A 17,010-nucleotide genomic window follows, 5' to 3' on the forward strand; every position below is an offset into this window, starting at 1 on the left:
GGTCCAACGTAAATATGCTTTTAATTTAAACTGTGTTAAAATTATATTTCTTTTCCCATGTAAATAATATCTGATATTTTGCACTAAGCAGGTAAAGCTATAACTTTTAAAAAGCTTTATTCTAATTTACAATTTTTCTAAAATATATACGCAAATAAATGTATAAATCAAATGTACTGCGGATTTATAAAGTTGATTCAGGCATTCTGTACATTTGGTGCATAACTTTAACTGCTTGTAAATTTCAAAGGAATGTTTTTATGAAAGAAATTATTGAGAATTTTTTAGAACGGAAAATTTTGTATTAGAATAAAATTATTCTAGAGTTGTAGATTTATTTGCTTTGTTGTGTTTTATTTGCTTTTTTATGTTTAAGCCTTCTTTTAAAAAAAAAGTAACTTGGGAAATGATGGACACCCTAATTCACTTATGGAACTATGTAGTGTACAAAATTTCAGAATTGGACACCAATATTTGCAGCGCGTAAGTGAATGTATTACGTGGGTGTGTGTTTGTATGTGTGAAAGTGTGTAAACCGGTGCACTAGAAAGTCAAAATGAGAAAACTTACTTATTAAGGGGGCCAATGTAACAAAGTTGCCACACGGGACAGTTGATAAAGTGCAATACTGTGGGGAAAATCCAAATACTTACGTATTTACCTATACATATACAAGTACATACACATTTATGTTTACACACGCTCTTAACTATATTCACTTTGCCCGTTTGTAAACGCTGCTTTTCCAAGCTACATAACTGCTGTGTATATATTTTGTGTGTTGGAATTGATGTCAATGCTGTGTTCTCGGTTAAATGAAAATTCGCCATTATTTACACAAATCAGTACACATATACATCCCTATATGTGCTCTCATGTGAAACGAAACAAATCGCTTTTAAATGTTTGACTGGAATAATATTGAAAATTATATGGCGATGGAAAATTATTTCGATTTGGACATAACCGTAGCAGATAAGCTCTCCAAAGCTATACTAAACTATTTAAAACAAGTAAGGAAGAGCCAAGTTCGGCAAAGCCCGGCTAATTCCTGCAAGTGCTGAATGAAATCAAAAATCTTAATATTAGTTGCATGATGCTAAGTCAAGTTTTCGCCCATCATTAATCATTTTAGGCACCGTTATGAGTAAAATACGCTCTCTCATTTTCATTGAGATAATTCATATATTGGCCGCTATATGCGGTATATAGTCAGCCGGTTTCTAATAGGTATTCTAATAGGTAAAAGAGGGCTAAGGGAAATATAAGCCCGATTTAACCCAGTTTTGATGCTCAGATATATTATAATCAGGGAAGGACACTCTACGAATTTCAATTATATTACTTACACATTGACCGATATTTTCGTTAAAAAGTCGACTATAGGCACTAGGCCCACAAATTCGGTACATAGGGGCTTGTTTTAGTTCGATTTTGACAATTTCTGGTCAAAAGATGGCACGCTTTACAGGCATTTTTATAGTCTGATTTCCTCCTTTTGCGCACTGTAACTTAGGAATATTAGAAGAATGTTTTATACCGAATTTGGTGGAAATCGGTCCACAGCAGGTCCCGAGATATGTCATTTCACCTGTAAGTGGGCAGAGCTACGTCCATCCTCCACTTTTGACCATGGCATTGACCACAGGTGTCGCTAGTTACTACGATATCTTGTGCCACATTACAGTTCTATAGCTGAATTTAGTGTTTAGTTATAACTATTTATAAGCTTTCGATAAATGGCGTTTTGTGGACGTGGCAGTGTTTCGATTACGGCCATCAACGAACTCGTCTTTACTTTTTTATCAAGGAACTCGGGTACCAAGTTTCATTATGATATCACAATTTTCACTCAAGTAACAGCTTGCACAGACAGACGGACGGACGGCCAGTCATCCGGATTTAAACCCGTCTCGTCATCCTGATAATTTATTGTATATCTATATAAGCCAATATCTATCTCGAATAGTTTTAGGTGATACAAACAACGGTCAGGTAAACAAAACCATTATCCTCTGTAGCATCATGTTGCAAGAGTATAAATATAACTGTCTATCGTACTCGGAAGCTAACGAAAATATTTCAGCATACAACATTCTGACATTAAGTTTTGATTAATAATTTATGAAAGAAAATATCAAATTTTTTCCGCACATACGCATGCAATATGCAAATAGTGATGTATAATTACTGATATATCGAATTAGAAATTTAAAAAACACTTCATTTTTCAAGTAAAAAGTGAATTACATTTAAGTTCCTGCTACAAAAAATTCCATTGTTATTCATAGTAAAATGTGAAGAATTTCAAATTAATCAGTTAATAGTTAAGAGAAGTGCAGTTAGAAGTTAAGAGAAGTTCAGAATAAAGCTACACACAACCATTTTTTAATCATGCAGTTCTGCACAATGTTGAAACATGGTGTAACTTAATGATTCAGATCATATAAGTTTCAGCAATATGGGTAGTAGAGTTTATTCCTTTATACTTATAGCATTTTCAATTTTTCAATTCCTTCGTTTTCTTTTAAAAATTGTCTTCTCTTTAAGGATCTGAATGGGTTGTTGCCGAATTACTGTACTGGGCTAAAGCAAAGACTGACATAACCTCCACAGATAGCAGCTCATCGCAAGAGACTTCCATAATAGCACCTTAACATCAGTAACTGACCATAGAATTTTCTTTCTGAGAACAACACATGTTACGACATGTGAGTAACTATAGAGCAACTCAGAGCTGGCGCGAATTCTTCCAAGTATTTGAAGCGAATCATTATACCCTGAATGGGGTATTCTAGGTCTGCCACGAAGTTTGTAACACCCACAAGGAAACGGCGCACAGTGTAATATTATTGACAAAATTAGTTATTATTAGTAAATTTTTATGAATTAATTTCGATAATTTTATTGCTTTTCTTTAATTTCTTATTGTTTATTTTTACTTACAAAATATATGAAAACAAGTAAGGAAGGGCTAAGTTCAGATTTACCGAACATTTTATACTCTCGCAAAGGTATACTCGGTTTAGATTTCTTTGTGGATCTTGCCGCCTGGTTCTATGTTGACCGATATTTTCAGTAAAAAGTCAACTATAGACACTGTGCCACGCCCACTCTCTAATTTTAAACGTGGTTCCTGAAAAAAATTTTTTAACTGCAGATGCCCCTTCCTTAATGTGATCCTGTATACCAAATAAGAATCTTGTGTCATGTTGTGGAGCTTAGTTATGGCAAATTGTTTGTTTTTGATTAATGGCGTTTGGGTTTTAGTTTCGCACTCTGAAAATGGTTTGTATTTACTTTAATCAAGGGCTTCTTCAGAGTAAATTAGATCTTCATCTAACCATATTCATATTTTTAAAATATATCAATTTCTACACTATACGCGTTGTCAGATTTACATAGTTTACTTTGCACATGGTTCAGACTGATGTTATTAGAGGACGTCTGCGTTGGCATAATTTAGTGGTAAACGAATCAGGTTTCAATCAGACAAATAAATGACATCATCACGATTGCGACCAGCGAATTGGTTATTAAAAACTCCTAATGGGGGTTTTGTTCACCTAACGGTTGTTTGTATCACCTAAAAATAATCGAGCTTGATATAGGGTTATATATATATGATCAGGGTAATGAGACCAGTTGAAATCCGAGTCTGATGTCGGTCTACGCAAGCGACCACTTGAGTAGAAATTAATATAATGAAACTTGGTACACGTGTTCCTTGGCAAAATAGTTAGAACGAGTTCGTAGATAGGCGTAATTGGACCACTGCCACATACACAAAACGCCATTATTCGAGAATCTATAAAATGCCATAACTAAGCTCTAAATTAATATATAGATTAAATATTGAATTTGGTACAGTGGATTGCAATAACAAAGGGAACTAGTGGGCTAAAAATTCTTAAAAAAATAAGAGTGGCCCCGCTTTCTAATAGGTTGAATGTACATATCTCCAAGCCCTTTAAAGCTACAATAACCAAATTCGCTTAGAATAATTTTTATAAGAACTTCTACAGACAGTGTGAAAAGTGATTATAACCCCGCTATTTCTCCATATAACGGTTTTGTTAAAAACTACAAAAAGTCGATAAATCAATAACTAAATGTGCCAGGGACATTAAATTTTACATCCAGCATTTCGACCAAAATCCGAGGGTCAAAATTGGTCGATGAGCGTAACACCGGACATATTTAGGTGAAATCACAAATATTCGTACGTACTCCACCAATTTCAACCACGGAACATAATATTATCCTGACCATCATATATCACATTGTAAAAATGGGCGAAATCGGACTACAACCGTCGTGGTTGTGGAAAATAGGCGTTACTTCCCATATAGCACAATTTGAAATTCTATATCATTTTTTCAGTTTCCAGTACACAAATTAACCGCAAATACGATCTCGAGTTTAAAAATTGCCATAATCGGACCACAACTGTTCAAACCTCCACATACTCAATGAGTGGTCCAAAGTGCGTGTGGCTGACTTTTTGTTGAAAATATCGGTCCAACTATGAGATATGTTATCGAAATTTAAGGAAACCGTTTTCTGACAATAATAAGCCTTTGCGTTAAAAATTGGTTGAATCGGGTCAATACTTCCCATATACTAAGATACCTGATATAAAGATTTTCGAACTTCCAGAATTTCTAACGACAGTGTATTTTTTTGTTTAAAATGAAATCGAACGAAAACTTGCCTTAGCCCCTATATAACTGATATTCAGGATTTTGAAACATCCGGCTAACTTTACTCCATATATCTGCTTATATTTATATATTTCTAAACTTTCTTAAAAATAACTTCTAAAAATACCTGAACAATGTCTAAACTTAATGTAATCAGCCATTCCATTTCTTTTCCCCAATATATCCTATATAATGATTTTTGACTTTCCTTCTAATCAAAATGTGTAATATTTTAATGACATTAAGTAGACACGTTTTCTTAAGAATTAAAAAACTCTAATAATGGTATTTTGGTCAACAACTAATATTCCTAATAAAATGAATTGCGATTCTCTGGTTGACGTTTTTCACATGAACTCAATATATTAAATTTAGTCCTTTCGGTTGAGTTTATATCACATACATTCATTGAAGGATGAAGTATAATTTTCGTTGGCGGGAAGTAAAATATAGTAATAAAACTAAGTGGGTCTATGACCTTCAATATAAGTTAATATGATACCAAATGTGATTGTAATCCATTCACGGTTTCGTCGAACAAAGAAGTTGAACCTTCTCGCCACATTTTTTAGTATTGTCAAAACCTGAAGGTTTTTGCCCGGCATTGATCCTTGCAAGTTGCAAGAGAATAAAATGTTCGGTTACGCCAGAACTTAACCCTTCCTTATTTGTTTCTGTTTAGTAATCGCCAATAGTAACGGATGTTTTGCAAGAACATATATTCAAAGAATATACTCAACAACTGAAAACAAATTACATGTGAGAGTATTAAAGGTATGTTATAACCGGCTTCGAACAGACCATCTCACAGTGTTTATTGCAGAATTCAAACTTAGTTAGAGAAGCCGAGTAAACAGCCAAGGTAGTCCAGTGAAACTTCATAAAAAATTGTGAAGCCTCCAAGCAAATTTATCTACGGAAAAGTGTTGTTGACGTGGACAGTACAAAGAGAAGTTCACAGGCACTCTCAAACAGCCCAGATGGCTGAGCTGAAATACGTCCAGTAAAAACGAGCACACGTACGCGCTTATATTGGCGAGCCGGCACCACCCCCATTGCCAACAGCCGATCCATAAAGGGGACAACATGGTGGTCGCTTGGGTATCTATAAATATGTTTATGATGAAAAGAATATGCATGGAAGCAAGCGTTTTAACTGCATTAGAGCGGGAATTAATTCTGCTGCCACAATGTGTGAACGCATATGATTTTAACGCTGGATTTACTATTTAAGCAGCCAAGAAAATGAAAAACTACAATTTCTACAACACTTTCGGTCTTAAAAATCAAGTTGATGACATTCGGGTGTAATAGAAGATTAAATTTTGTGCATTTACACTTATGCCAACGCTTGATCCAATCTTTAATACATTTTTAAACTCCGATTTCGCTTTGACCATAAGGGTATTAAAACAGAGAATAGGAAGGAATTGTATATTTTGTTCTAAAAAACTATGATAATGTCAATGCCTTGTAACTATTGGACTCTCATCGACTACAATCAAATCGTATTTTATGCGCATTGACGATATCACACAAGTAATCGAAATTAAGTTTTAAACAGACTACGAAATACCAACAAATTTGTTGCGAGACTTTCTCCAGCAGAAATCCCATTCAAAATATGACACATCCGCAAATTTATTCTCTCTCACTATGTAGGTGGGAGTGCAGCCACTCTGGGCTCAATTAGCGCTGGATGCGCCATTTTGATTAATTATCGTAAGACATTTATAATCTTAATATCTCGTTTCATCGTTACGTTCAAACTATTTGGTGTTCTCAATGAAACTACTTACATCCGTTGTACTTTTTGTTGACAGCCATTCAATGGGAGCCTGTTAGGTTCCACATATGCAGTGTTAGGTTTGTGAAAGAGATGGGCATTCACAGAGAAAGTGGAGGACAGTTTCGAGTTTGCAGTTGCAGGAAATATTGTTATAAGTCAAACCAATTTTTAGCGCATGCTCTCCAAAAGGCCAGTGCCGTTATAGTAGCTGTAAGTTTGTATATACTATTTCTGAACTTATTTAATAAGTCCTTGGTTCTACGACTGTTATACTTGTGCCATAACTCTTTCGTTGTTCTGTATTTAGTTATTGATTTCCATCTAATATGAGCTGTTTGTTCAAAATGTGTATAAAACTGTCATTTGATCGTGCCCAGCGGGCATAAAGATGCTCCTGGCTTGGCCAATTCGTCTGCTTTTTTCTTGCCGAAATGTCCCTGTGACCGGGAACCCAAATTATGGAGAAGTGGATTTGACCAGCCAGTGAGGTTAAACCTTCCTTCAATTATTGACCTCACTGAAATTAATTTGTGTTGTAGATAAGGCTATCAATACCGCTTGGCTACCCGTGTATATACAATACTTGCTTTATTTATCTCTCAGTAGTTATTCAATAAAATACCACAGGTCTTCTGTATACATAGTACTTCCGCTTGAAGGATGCTATACTTGTAGAGGCTGCACCATCCTTCCTTACTAAACCTCTTTTCCATTCATGTCTGGAGGGTATCCTAACTCAGACTATAGAAATCTTACCTTTGGAGGATAAATTCTGATTTACTTAAGTTTAGCTGGTTCAGGTTGGCGATATCTCCATAATCCTTTCCGTTCCGACCTCCTTATTCCTTTAGCAGAACTAGCCACTGATGGAGGAGTATATTATTAGCATCGGACGGACATGAATTAATAGCCCCTGCATCCCCTGCAGAGGCTGCATTCTGTATTCCACATAACTTGCCGATTATTATATTGATTCTTTCTTAATAACTTATAGCTATAAATATTGCCACCTGGTCAATTATGAAAGTACTTGTATCAGTTAATCGACACCATGACAAGTTACTTGCTGTTTTGGACCGATCTCATTAAATTTTGATAACGTCGTTCATTTCAGTCAAACTAACTACTTTTAACCTGAAATATAATTTTAATTCCGTCTTTTTATCGCCTGTTTCTTTATGACTTAACCGCAAAAATTTCTTATTAGCAACGGTAAAAGCGGATCCTACCTATTTACAGGAGCTGAGAATATAAAGTGTGCGTTTTTGTGATTTTTCCAGAGATTGTTTTTGCTTTTTTTTGATTTTACTTCTTATGGTTATGATCATGCAAACGAAAGCATTGGACAAAATATGATGTTGGTTACGATGTCCAAGATGTGTCACATGCTAAAGTGTTTCTTTACAATCCTTTGATCCAGGTTGGATATCCTTTACCCACTCATTTTCAACTGCAACTTATAATTGGAATTGTGTTGTTGCTTTGCACATGATTCGAATTATTATCTAGCCAGGTTTTCGAATTATGGTCTAGATAAACAATACTAATAGTGCCGAACAGCAACCGTTAGATTCATATACATATACATACATATAAATATCGCCGGGTTTGTGATATTCTACCATCATCTCACGAACAACTGAAGAAAACAAATAGCAGCAAACAAACAGTTTATTACCGCCTTATAAATATCAAAAATATTTGATAGCATTTAAATCCATTTTATATTCGTCTTGAGATTAAAAATAAATTCACAATCTTAGCACATATGTATTATACTTTAAAATTATTTAATTTGTATGCAAATGAGGCGATCCAATCGGCTGAAACAAATATACTGCTTTCAGCCATATGCAACTAGCGATTCACAAACCGAAGCACTTGACATTCTGTTGTCAGTTGATTTCGCACAAAACTTTTACAACGCAATATTCCACCAGCATAAATAATTGTGTACCCAATTTGTTTTGCTTTCGCATGAGGCGAAAGCGCTAAATTGCATTTTGTTGCATTTTTTATATTCCTCCATGGGGGATTTTTTGTGCTTGGGATGTTTTTATGCATTTACATTGCCTGAAGAAAAATACATTCCCTGGTTCATAAAAAAAGTGGTTGTCTGCGATTACAAGTGTACAAGTATCTTCACATTCTTATACACTGCGCTTTACTTGCACCACCTTTAAAATGAAAAGCCCCTAATGCTGAAACTTCAATATAGTATGTTAATTTTATATTTCACAAAGGTACATTTGATTCTGAAGTGTAAATTTTCAAATACAAACCGAATTTCTACTTGTTCTTCGATAATTATCTAAATTCATGCTTCTAAATTTCATATAGTTCTAAGCAGGAAACCTTCTCACTCACAGACACCTTATTTCGGCGGACCTACTAGAAATCGGTTTTAAAATGTTTTCAAAGTAAATTGTTTATAAATGAAATACATTATGTTCTCTAAATATAATTTTTTTATTTATTTATTACATAAAATGCTTCTTCACAAAATTCAAAAAAAAAGTAGGGAAAGGTTAAGTTTGGGTGTAACCGTACATTTTATACTCTTGCAACTTGCAAGGATCAAAGCAGGAAAAATACCTTTAGGTGCTAGGAAAACTTTATGTTAAAAGCTCTGGCGAAACAATTTAACACGCATTATTCGATAAAATCGTGAGTCGATTAGAATCAAATTTGGTATTTTATTAAGTTATATTATAGGTCACAGATTCCCTTAACTTTATTACTATAGTTTACTAAAATTATATTAAAATCATCTTCAAATGAGATTTATGGAATATAAACTCAACTGAAGAAGGTATATTGAATATAATGAGTTGATGTGTAAACGACAATCAGAGGATAGCAATTTATTATTTTACGGATATATTTCATTCATATTTCCACACAGTTTTTAAAAAAAAAATTTCATTTCAAACTGTACATATAGAATAATACAAAAGAACTTTGTACTAGCCGGATACAAAATTGGACGATGAGCGTGGCACCACCCACATTTCGGTGATGTTACAGAGCTCGTATCTGGCAACACTATACATAATTTGAAAGGTCTTGACATAACCTACAAAACAACGCTATGAATGATTAGTTTGGATATTGCGTTCAACAGTTATAGACGTGTAAACATGGAGTTCACTAACGCCGAAATTCGCGCTATTTTAAAGTTTTCCTCCGTAAAGGCAAATCCGCTAGAGAAACGTTCCGTGAGATTAATGGTGTTTTGGGGGATGGTACTCTATCACTTCGAACCGCGGAGGAATGGTTTCGACGATTCAGAGCCGGTGAAAACGACACCAGCCGGAGGAAGACCTGTGACGACAAATACCGATCAAATCATGGAATACATCGAGTTAGACCGGCATATGGCATCTCGTGACATCGCCCAGGAGATGGGAGTTAGTCACCAAACCATTTTGAACCATCTGCAGAAGGCTGGATACAAAAAAAAGTTTGATGTTTGGGTGCCGCATAATTTGACGCAAAAAAACCTTCTGGACCGAATCAACGCCTGCGATATGCTGCTGAAACGGAACGAACTCGTCCCATTCTTGAAGCGGATGGTGACTGGCGACGAAAAATGGATCAGATACGACAATATCAAGCGAAAACGGTCGTGGTCGAAGGCCGGTGAATCGTCCCAAACAGTGGCCAAGCCGGGATTGACGGCCAGGAAGGTTTTGCTGTGTGTTTGGTGGGATTGGAAGGGAATCATCCCCTATGAGCTGCTCCCATATGGCCATACGCTTAATTCTACCATCTACTGCGAACAACTGGACCGCTTGAAGCAGGCGATCGACCAGAAGCGTCCAGAATTAGCCAACAGGAAGGGTGTAGTGTTCCACCAGGACAACGCCAGACCACACACTTCGTTGATGACTCGGCAGAAGCTACGGGAGCTCGGATGGGAGGTTTTATCGCATCCACCATATAGCCCGGACGTAGCGCCAAGTGATTACCACCTGTTCCTGTCCATGGCGAATGCCCTTGGTGGTGTGAAGTTGAACTCAAAAGAGGCTTGTGAAAAGTGGCAGTCCGAATTCTTCGCAAATAAGGAGGGTGGCTTCTACGAGGAAGGTATTATAAAGTTGCCGTCTAGATGGAAAAACAGATCATCGAACAAAACGGCGCATATTTTAACTAAATCCGATCACTGTAACACTTCTTATAAAGCATTGAATGAAGAGCAAAAAAGCGGAAGGGAGATATATGACAACCTTATATAATCTTCATACCGCAACCACGCCTACTTCCCATATAACACAATTTCAAATTCCATCTAATTCTTTCACCTTCCAGTATGCAAATCAAGATCAAATGAATGTATCGAGATACAACTTTGCACGAGTAATGCGTTTAAAGGAGGTAACCTTGTGACCAGAAATTGTAAAAGTCATACTTAAACTCTCCAAGCCCCCAGAGGCCAAACATGTGGACTCCAGTTCCTGCAGGCAACATTTTATCGAAAATATTGGTCAATCTGTGAGATATATAAAGGAAATACGAAGAGAATCCTTTTTTGTTAACAATATGGCTGTTTGTCCAAAATAGGTTGTATCGGGACAATAATTCCTCTAGCCCTCATATACCTAATAGAAAGATATTCGATCTATCGGCTGACTTTATATCGAATATATCGGTAAATAAATAAGATACCCTAGCAAAATTTACTGAATGTATAATATTGGATATAGTACAATTTAATGCCAAAAAATGTAAAATTGGGCCATATATTGTATGTATGAATATTGATTTTCGTTGTTCTAACAACCATTATGCGCCTAAAGGTGTTTCCGTGGGTCAATTAAACACAAGCATTTTTCAGAGGTCAAGCTGAAGGCATACTTTCAAGTATGAGAAATACTTTACATTAAAAACAAACGTTGCAAAAGAAATCAATATTAATCGTCTATTGAATACAGTTTCCGAATTCCAAAATTTATTATACTACGATTTACTCTTACAGTTAAATATTGAAATAATTGAATTATTCTTTTAAAATAACGACAATAAGTTCACAACAAATAAAGCTCTGTGGTTTCACTTGCACGTATTTAAGAGCAACATTGCTGTTTTATTCACAATATTCAGTCCAATATTTGGAACCAACAGTGTGCTCAAATAAAAGTACTCCATAAATGCAGTTTTTATTACCCCTCCGATGTTTTGTGTTTCAAATTTTTAATCAATTTAACACTTAATAACATTATCATACTTTAATCAACTCATAACATATGCTTCGAATATACATTTTAAGTATTACGTACCCTGTTTGTTGGTGCAATTGATTTAAATTACAGTTATTTAATACATGAGTATTTAATCAATTCACATAGTTGTGGTATTCTCGAGTTAATTAACCTACGTAAATCGTATTTAATATTTACACACTTTTTATGAGCGCGTAAGTATTAGGGTGTCCGTTAGTTTCGAAGTGGTTTTTTTTGCCAACGCCTCCCGAAGTTTCAGTTTTTGCCCAAGATCCAACATAAACAAGCTCTTTGTTTTCAATTTCAACCATGCCTAATCGTTTTACTTTTTCCATATATTTAATTTCGAATTTTTTGATCTTTTGTAATAAACTTTTTATATAAATAGAAAATACACCTGCAACTTTAAAAAAGTGATACTCTAACACAAAAGTCTACAAAACTCTACAAATTAGGTCTCAACAATTTTTTTCATGTAAATGCTACTTAAAAAGTTACATGATTAGATGAGTATAATTTTTAAAAGAATATTTCTATGAAAAAATTATTAAAACCTTTTTTATTGAGCGTAAATTTTTTTTTTAGAATGTTACCTAATACAAAATATCAAAAAATTCCATGTTACATAGAGATGAAAAAAATATAATTTTGACGTGGTTTAAATTCAAAATAAAGAGCTTTATTTTTACGTTCCTTGTTTTTAGGCGGCGTTTGCAACAAAAAATCAACTTGGATAATAACGGATATCCTAATAAGTATACATGCTATAACAAATACATACGTGCATATACCTCAAATTTCAAATACCATATAACTGAGTGACAGCCAATTATTTAATTAAGTATTTAATTGATTTACATTGTCATTATTATAATTTTCGCGAAATTCCCGTGGTGATGAGATTGATGAACCCCATCGGCCACTTGGTTAGGTTAACGGTATGAGAGGCCAATGCATATGAGCGACCTCGTCATGTTCTTGTTCGTTTAAGCGCTTTAGTGCGAAGTTGAAACTTGGAGTGAATAGAAAAAACGAATGGCGCCCCAAGATTCTACCAAAAGGTGCAAAGTCTCCCAAATGGCTTCAAGAACGTAACGATTTTTTACCTAATGGGAGCAACTTATCAAACCGTACCCACCACAGTCGGATCTATGTAACTGCAGTGGGTTTGGATTTTCATCCGATCAAAGACTTTCAGTAAAAAAAAACGAGTGCAAGAAAATGCCTGAATGAAAGAAAATCCCTCGAACAGCCTGAAGGATCTATCGAGCTCTTTAGCTGGGTTTAGAAATGAAATTCAGCAAGTGTGCAGCTTTGGACCCAAAAGAACAGATCCCTTCCATCTATTTGTCGAAAACCGCTTTCAAAAGAATGTTTAGGAATTGGTCATATACCTCAATTTAGTATTGCTGCAAAATTTGCTTTGGAAAATATCATTAACCTAACCACTCTTGACAATAATTGCAACTTTGGAGTGAAGAAGTATAGAAATCTATCGATGAACAAAGCCCCTACTAACATTTGACGCAGTAACGATGTGAATGACGAAATCCGGAGAGCTGCACGATGACTAAAAAGAACCGTAATACAAATCAGCGGCTTTGTACTCATTCTAGTATTTGTTAAGTGTCTTGCTAGGAGAGTATTCGATGTGTTATTAGCTGGATATGGAAAAGGAAGAGAGACGAATTTTCAAACGAGGTTTAAAAAAAGGAGTTCTTACAAAATTATTTAGGAAAATAAAAATTCAAATATATAACTACATATACTTGTACGAGTATCAAGGCATGCAGAGATACAGCGGTGACTTGGCATTTTAACTTGCGAGCGGGAACGAGTTTGCCAATTGATTAGAACCAACCTAATAGCATATGCAAATAAAAAATGTACAACAGCAAAATGTGAAATAAACGCGAAATTTCAATGCATAAAATAAAATTTTAAGCAAATATTTAAGGACACATAATAAATGCAGCAAAAATAAGAGGAGTGCAACAAAGCTTTTATTGAAATGGCTAAAAAGTTGATTTGCACTGGTAATGCTACAAAATTGAAGATAGAAAGTGGAATAAGTTTAACATCCGCTAATTCATAATGGAACAAACTCAATCTTCAGATGTTGGCAGAACTTCACATTAAAAAATATTCCGAAAAAATTCAACATTCAGTTTCTGACGAAATGGTGAATAAATTATTATCAAATTTAGTTTTTTTATTAACCTACATTATAGGTCATATGCACAATTCGTCTTATAACTATATTTTACTTCCCGCCAGTGAAACTTATTTTAAAATATACTCAAATGAGATATATCTGACATAAACTTACCCGAAAGGGCTAAATTTAATATATTCAGTTGACGGGAAAAACGTAAACAAGAGATCGGAATTGATAATATTAGTAATATGAGGTCAAGACCAAGGTCTAGACCAACTCCATTCATGCTCAGGGCTAAACCACTAATACAATAAGGTGTGTTAGAATACCGGAATTTATTTAATTTAATTTAATATAAATTCAAATATTTTCGGCATTGAACTAAAGTATATCCAAATTAATTTTGTTAAGATTTCTTATACATTGACCGATATATACGGCATAAGACCAACCGAAAGTTTGAAAATTTTTATTTGGTATATGGGAGATAATAGGTAGTACTGACCCAACGTTATCTATTTTTTGCCTTATCACATATTATTAACAGAAAACCAATATAAAAGGAGTAAAGTCAATCGGATGTTTGAAATTCGTTATCCTCCTGATTTATACACATATACTGGTTGAAAAGTTTCAACGCTTGCAATGAAAAAATACTGTTTTTGGTACGAAATATTTTTTTATTCGACCTAATCTGCCTTAACTTCAATCTTCCAATAATTTTATGCCATCCTTATAATGACTTTCTGAAGTGGTAGTAATCGCTGGGAGCCAAATCTGGTGAAAACGGTGGATGCTCATCCAATTTGTACTTTTATTTATTGAATTTTGTCATTGTTGAAACACCATTCTGAGCAGGTGCATTTTCTTGATGAAAAATTATTTTTTTGTGCTGCAAACCAGGTCTTTTCACACGAATTTTAATATTCAAAATTGATTTTTTTCTTTCTGCAGATAATCAATCAACAAAAATCCTTTTGCATCCTAAAAAACGGATGCCATAACCCTCTTTGCTGACCTGCTTTGAAACTGAACAATCAGCTTTAGTCCACTCTAAACGTTCTTGTTTCAATTTAGAATCATGGTGGTAGATCAAAGCCTCATAGTTATAAAACGATACAAGAAATCTTCTGCTTAAAACACTCCAAATTTTGCTTAGAAATTTGTTTTCGATCCAGTTTTTGTTGAAATGTTAAGGTGTGCGGCACTAACTTTCCAAACAGCTTTTTCATATGTAATTCTCAAGGTAAAATAGGAAATTCTCATTCATCTGAGATACTTATGGCATTAGTAATTTCATGCTTAGTCAAACTTGGATCTGTACTAACAATATTATGAACTTGCTCAATGATTTCTGGTGTGGTTGCGGTTTATGGTCGTTCTTCGCGTGGATCGTCTTCAAGCCTAGTACGACCACGTTTAAATTAACCAACCCAAAATTTTGAAGGTAAGGTGAAAAATAAATTTATTTTGCTTTTGAGCTCTTCAAAACAAAGAATCGCGATATTCAATTTTTTTCATATTAAAAATATTCAATTTTTTTCATATTTACACGTTAACTTCACATGACTTATGAACAAAGAAATAATTGACAGACTGACTTGTAACTTTGCATGTGTTCTCAAGATAGATGTACCAATTTGAGAAAAGAAAATTTGGAGCTAGTAGTGCTATTTTTTGGTGAAAGGATCATGATGATCATGTGAGACCATGTTAAGATGTAACGGGACCTATATCAACTATTGTAAATCATTTGATTTGTCTTTGCAAAATGTTTCCATTTAACTCACCCTCAAGATATTAAACTTAGTAACATAAAGTTGATTTTTTTACCTGCGTATATGAGCAGCTCCTCGATCAAGGAATTATACAAAATTTTAAATGTCACTACATATGCCATATTTTGAGGATAGTAGAAGACATTTCAGTGAACAAACTCTCAAAAACATTTAACATTTTAGAGATTGTTTATTTTATTAATACTACATGATGTTTTCAAAAGCTGGTTTTCAAAAAAGTGTGAGTGAAATATCTGACTTTGGCGGTGGACGACATTTCCATATCGACGCTATCGGCTTTGATAAAACTCAGAAAATCAACAAGGTCAGCATTCGGACGCATTTTTGTTAATTGACGAAATTATTAATACGAATGAAAATAATATTGACACTGACATTGTCACTGACGAAAGTGATACTAAAAAGTTATCAGATAGAGAAACCGAAGACCTAAATGAAGTGTATGCACAGGGTGCGGGTCAAATTATATAATATTCTTAAGCACTAGAACAACTTCACTGCATTAAAATTTCATTAGTGAGGACGTTACTGGATACCTGTACGCCAAAACTTTGGAAAGTCATATTGAAAACTGTTTTATAAAACAGAATCAAAAAAAGTTGGGACAAACTACGGTAAAAGTATTTTTGAAAACAAAAGCATAAATAAATATGTATGTACACAAACGAATTTATTGTAACCATTATACATCTCACAAGAAAAATAAAATATGTAAAGTAAATTACCACGAAATCTAATTTATTTAAAAGGAAGCGTGTGTACATACATATATATCTTAGTGAATTTTTTCTTCTACCACTTTAATAAGCGGACATAAATTGTGGAACCGTCAGTGTCCGGTTGTGGAAGGTTTCACTAACTTTAGCTACATATCTCAGAAATATTATATTCTGGAGCAAATATATTCTGAAGCAAATCACAAAATAAAATTTGAGCATACCTCTCTTTAAGTTATGAATTAGTCTGTGATCTAGACGTTAACTTGACTATATTGATAAAATGATATAATGCAGCGTTATAGGAAACGACGGTATGGTGCCGAAGAAACAAAGAGCAAAAGCAAAACTAATAAGGATAGATATTAGTTTTAGTAAAAATATTGACTCACTTGCTGTAAGCGATTCTTTAAAAATCTAAGAAGACTTTCAGTGAAAGATTTGATAGCCATTAGAGGGGAGCAAAAGTATTGCGATAGAAAAAGATAACCGTTAGGTAAGATAAAAAGAGATGGTGAGATAGACACCACAAGTACCGCAAAACTGCCTAATATTTACTTGTATATGCTTTATTTAAAAGTTGTTATTAATTTTCGTAGCACTTGAGTGACATTGATCGCCTT

The sequence above is a fragment of the Bactrocera oleae genome, chromosome 6, assembly GCF_042242935.1.
Source record: "Bactrocera oleae isolate idBacOlea1 chromosome 6, idBacOlea1, whole genome shotgun sequence".
Lineage (NCBI taxonomy): Eukaryota > Metazoa > Arthropoda > Insecta > Diptera > Tephritidae > Bactrocera > Bactrocera oleae.